This window comes from Podarcis pityusensis (assembly GCF_964106645.2).
Source record: "Podarcis pityusensis genome assembly, chromosome: 5".
In the NCBI taxonomy this organism is placed as follows: Eukaryota; Metazoa; Chordata; class Lepidosauria; order Squamata; family Lacertidae; genus Podarcis; species Podarcis pityusensis.
Genome location: NC_138032.1, coordinates 36082655 through 36088654, shown reverse-complemented (window position 1 = coordinate 36088654; position 6000 = coordinate 36082655).

Here is a 6000-nt window from a genome sequence, read left to right as displayed (position 1 = left end):
GCGGGTTGGGGGGGCGCTAAGGGTGCCCGCCGAGTCCCACGGTCACAGGTTTCATCCGCCTGTGATTTCCAGAAGGGTCCCCGCTTCGCCGTAGCAGAAAAGACCTGTTTCATGCGGAGCTAGTCCCTCCAGTTCAGAGGGAGTCCGCCATTACCGATGGCGCCACCCCGGAAGTCCCTCACTTTCATTTTTTTAAACAATCTGTTTTTTAAAAAAGGAAACTCAAAAGGGGAAATCACACAGTATCAGCTAATTAGTTCATCCTTGCCAGGATGCCTGTGTTACAACCATCAACCATATTGAACATCACCTCTGCTAAAGATGTAACTATCACTGGTCACTTCCAGGAGCTTCTGTTTATTGAGCATTCATCTGGATTTGTTTGCATATGTAATGTTGCATCAGCAAGTGTTATTCCACACTTCCCAGTGCAGTTTCCCATCACTTTCCTTACAGAAAAAAGTCTGATTTGGTGTGTTCATGTGCAACATGTTTGTGTTGCACAAGAGCACCTAAACAACTTTGATAGTACAACCTGAATTTGCCAGTATATGAATCTAACCCCCAAATAATTACTTTCTGAAAGCACCCACTATCTATACTTTCTGCATTTTATTATTCTCTTCTAGGAATGGGTGTCAATTTTGGTATATCTTAGTTTCTTATTTTCCAATCTTAAGTTCAGGTCTCCACATTTCCACATCACTATGCAATTACAAAAACAACACGACCTCGTGAAAATTCATCAGCGCATTCATGCACGTTTCAACTAATGTACCCAAGTTTGTATGCAATTTTGCCTAATATACACATTTTTGCAGTGCAATTTTCCAGAATACAATTAATTTTGTATGTTGTTTTCACTGATATATTTGTTTTATGCACACTTTACCTAAATATATGCATTTCTGTACACATTACTTGGGTTACTTGGCTGGACAACTGCATTGCAAAATTCAGAGAACTTTGGATTTTGAAGGATGCCTGTATTTTGGTTCTTCTTTGGTTTCACAAAATGTGAACTGAATCAAATTTCTTCTCCATCCCTACCCTCTTACCTCAATGTTTACAGCTCTTGTGCATCAGAAAAACATTGTGCCTCTCCTACTGAAAATTACGCTACGTGCTTCTGATAAAATGGACTTGAGCCCATGAAAGCTTATGCCATAATCAGTGGGCTAGACTCAAAGGTGTCATTAAGGATCTTGGTTGTTTTTGTTGCAACAAACCTAATACGGCTGCGACTCTGTAAACAGGATCAAACTATTCCTATAGATATTCAAAAGAGAAAGGTTAGCAGGGCTGTTCTGCAGTTTGGTTCAGTAGATGGCACTGTTAAACAACTTTATTTATGTGTCCCCAGCTACTTCTGCACTGTCACTATTTTGCAGGTATGATTCAATCATATATAGACAAAGTTAGGCTATGCAATTGAAGTGCATTTGGCACTCTGACAGAAAAGGAAGGAAGGAAGGAAGAAAGAAAGAAAGAAAGAAAGAAAGAAAGAAAGAAAGAAAGAAAGAAAGAAACCCATTTTGGGGATAAGAAAAGCGATGGGAAAAAGCACTGGCAAGTGTGAGGTCATAGCCAAATCAAGTGATGTCATATCCATGTAAACAAATCAGAATGAATGCACCACAAGCAGCAAGGCTGTGTTTTATATATTTAGTAGATCAACGTATATTCTGCTATTTCAGCTAGGGTCCCCGAAGCGGCTTAATAACATTTATGAAACACAACAGATAGACCAAGAACCACATGCTCAAAGAACAAAACAACTAGCCTCACCAGAGCAAGAACCAGTTTCAGATGTTACTTCCCACAGAACTGTTGCTATATCGTGTCCTCCCTAAAAGAGGGCACATGTTGCGGTGAGACCTGGAGACCGATCCCCTGTGTTGTGGGTGGGTAAGATTTGTCAGCCACAACACCTGATTGGTAGGTCCCTCAATGTTGGGTTTAATCTGACCAATGGGGTGCAGTCCAAACGGATCGAGGGACCTATATTAACCCATACACGTGACCCAGAGCTTCCTCTTTTGGCGCATGCATTCAGAACACCCGCCCACCTCTCCCTACTTTTAGGGCTTGTGCGCTTGACCTTGCTATGCCATCATGTGTTATCTGTCATTGGGACAGGGGCATGGCAGGAATTTTCCCCACTTGGCTGATTGGCTGTTGCCATTTGGGTTTTGCCTGCCGTGTAGCAAATCGTCACAAATTGTAAGGTTGCGGATCAGCTCTGGTTCAGGTGATAGGGATGGGGGAACACTCTCGCTATCCCTATGTGAAGGGTATTCTGTTAAAGGAATCCAGGGACTCAAATGGTTTGGTCAACCCCTAAGAGGGGGTTGTGCCCGTGCCTGAGTCCAGGGGGACATCTGGGTGGAGGACATAGTCTGTTCCCAACTTTTTGCCCATCCAGGTGTTCACCCTGTCGGAGCCTCCGCCGTACGACAGAGCTGAAATGGCTCTTCCTCCGGTTGTGTCTTCGGAATCTCCTCCGACAGTAATTAACGACCTAAGCCTTTGAATGAGGCTTCAGGCACACTCCCCATTACACAGAGTACCCAGACAGCAGAAGGAGCCAGAAATATGTGCTACATTGCTACGTTTATTTCTAACTATGCAGAAAAGAATAGAATATGCGTCTGCTCTCTGTGTGAGAGAGAAAACAACAGGAACAAAGAAACAGGAAACCAGTAACATCAACATCTGTCTCCTGTCTCCTGTGAGACTTCCAACAGTCTGGAATGTCAATAGAGTCTTGTGACTCCAAAAACTGCACAGTGGCACAACAGAAACCTAACATCCTCCCCCTTTCTGCGAACACCACTGGGCAGTGTGTCAGTACAATCTCAGTACAAACCCAGTTTCTGTACATAGGTACAGTGTTGATCCCTTGGAACAACCTTGGACAATAAATCAGCAGGAATTTCATCACCTGACATGTAGGACACTGTTACAGGTCCTTTCTGAACACATTCTTTAGCATGTTGCAGTTTCAATTGCAAGTGCTTCATGCTTTGCTTACACCCTTCAGAAGTCAGCAAAGCCAAACATGCTTTGTTATCCTCATAAACTTGGATTGGACACTTTACAGGAATTCTCACGTCTTTACACAATTGTAACAACCATTCACAATCCACAAGTGAAAAAGACAGTGCATTCAGTTCAGCTTCACAAGAACTTAAGCTTACTGTTGTTTGCTTCCTGCATGACCAATCAAATAGACCCTGGTTGTACACGTAGCAAACTCCAGACGTGCTTTTCCTGTCTGTGGTGTTACTTCCAAAACTCACATCAGCAAATATCTTAAGACTGCCAGACTTCTGATTGTTAAATCTCAGCCTAATACATAGTGTCTTTCAAATAGTGTGCTATGCACTAGTACATAGTGTCTTTCAAATAGTGTGCTATGCATTCCAGAGCTTTCCAATCCTTAACAGTAGGATTGTTGACATGTCTGCTTAGCAAATTAGTGATAACTGCAATGTCAGATCTTGAACATCTGGTAATGAAGTTTAGTTTGCCTAGCACACTTCTGTACAGTGTAGTGTCAGAAAATGCTTCTTCAGTATCATCTACCTGATAACCTGTTGTCATTGGTGTGTCTACAGGGTTAATAATAATAATAATAATAAATTTTATTTATATCCCGCCCTCCCCAGCCAAAGCCAGGCTCAGGGCGGCTAACAACAAACAAATAATCAAACAATCAAATAATCCAACATTCTAAAACATTTCATTATAAAATTAATTAAAATCAATTTAATGGCAACCGTTAAGCAAAGTTCTGTGCAGGTTGCCAGAGGAGGGAGTCAGGCTGGGCCCTGACCAAAGGCCTGGTGGAACAACTCTGTCTTGCAGGCCTTGCGGAAAGATGTCAGGTCTCGCAGGGCCCTAGTCTCTTGTGACAGAGCGTTCCACCAGATTGGAGCCGCAGCCGAGAAAGCCCTGGCTCTAGTTGAGGCCAGCCTAACCTCTCTGAGGCCTGGGACCTTCAGGATGTTTTTATTTGCAGACCGTAGGTTCCTCTGTGGGGCATACCAGGAGAGGCGGTCCCATAGGTACGAGGGTCCTAGGCCGTATAGGGCTTTAAAGGTTAAAACCAGCACCTTAAACCTGATCCTGTACTCCACCGGGAGCCAGTGCAGCTGGTATAGTACCGGATGAATGTGATCTCGCAGCGAAGACCCCATAAGGAGTCTCGCCGCGGCATTCTGCACCCGCTGGAGTTTCTGGGTCAGTCTCAAGGGCAGCCCCACGTAGAGCGAGTTACAATAATCCAGTCTGGAGGTGACCGTCGCGTGGATCACAGTGGCTGGGTCAGGGCGAGAGAGATAAGGGGCCAACTGCTTAGCTTGGCGGAGATAAAAAAATGCCGCCTTTGTTATAGCTGTAATCTGCGCCTCCATAGAGAGGGAGGTATCGAAGATTACACCCAAACTCTTAACGGACGGTGCTGGCACTAATTGCACCCCCGCAAGAGATGGGAGTTGCCCCCCCAATCCCATATCGTCCCGTCCCAGCCAGAGGACCTCTGTCTTCGAAGGATTTAACTTCAACCGGCTTCCACGTAACCATCCAGCCACAGCTTCCAAACATCTGGTCAGTGTGTCTGGGGCCGAGTCAGGATGGCCATCCATCAACAGATAGAGTTGGGTGTCATCGGCATACTGATGGCAACCCAGCCCAAAACTCCGGACAAGCTGGGCGAGGGGGCGCATAAAGATGTTAAAAAGCATCGGGGAGAGTATCGCACCCTGAGGCACTCCACACACCAAGGAGTGGCGGGATGACAATTCCCCCCCAAGCGCCACCCTCTGTCCCCGACCGGAGAGAAACGAGCGCAGCCATTGAAGGACTGTGCCCTGGATCCCCACGTCGGCAAGGCGGTGGTCCAGGAGTTCGTGATCAACCATGTCGAAGGCTGCTGACAGGTCTAGAAGAATCAGCAGCCCCGACCCGCATCGATCCAGCTGCCTGCGGAGATCATCTGTTAGGGCGACCAGAGCCGTCTCGGTCCCATGACCAGCGCGGAAGCCAGACTGGAATGGATCCAGAGCCGATGTTTCATCCAGAAACCTACCAAGCTGTTCAGCAACCACTCTCTCAATCACCTTACCCAGGAATGGAAGATTCGAAACCGGGCGGTAATTGGATAGATCTAAGGGATCTAATGGTGTTTTCTTTAAGAGCGGGCGCACCACTGCCTCCTTCAATTCCCCTGGAAATATCCCGGTGCCAAGGGACAAATTGATGATATCCCCCAGGGGGGCCCGCACCTCGTCTGGACACACTCTAATCAGCCAAGACGGGCACGGGTCAAGAGGACAGGTGGTGGGCTTTCCAGCTCGGAGGAGTCTGTCCACATCGGCTGGGGATATCCGATCAAAGTGGTCCAATACTGGACCCGAGGACAGTCGAGGGGCCTCCAGTTCCTTTATTGTATCCAAATTGGCAGGGAGGTCATGGCGGAGCAACAGGACCTTCTCCGCAAAAAAGCTCGCAAATGCCTCACAGCTGTGTGTCAGATTGTTATTTAAATTTGGCTGTACTTCAAGGGACGTTAAAGACCTAATTATACTAAATAATTGCGCCGGGCGAGAGCTAGCGGATGCAATGGAGGCCGAGAAGTAAGACTTCTTAGCGGCCTTCACCGCCATCTCATAGGTTTTCATAAAAACCCTATAAGATGTTCTTGAGGCTCCATCACGGGCACCCCGCCATACTCGCTCTAGCCGTCTGAGGTCCCGCTTCATTTTCCGAAGCTCCTCGGTAAACCAGGGAGCCCGGTTTCTGCGGAGTCGCAGAGGGCGCTTAGGTGCGATCTCATCTATGGCTGCCAGGAGCTGGGTATTCCAGCCCTCAACAAGCTCAGTCAATGAGTCGCCAGGGGGAGCAAGGTCCCGCAAGGCTTGACGGAATCTATCAGGGTCCATCAGCCTCTGCGGGCGAGCCCAAATCGGCTCACCACCTAAGCAGGGTGGGGGTGGA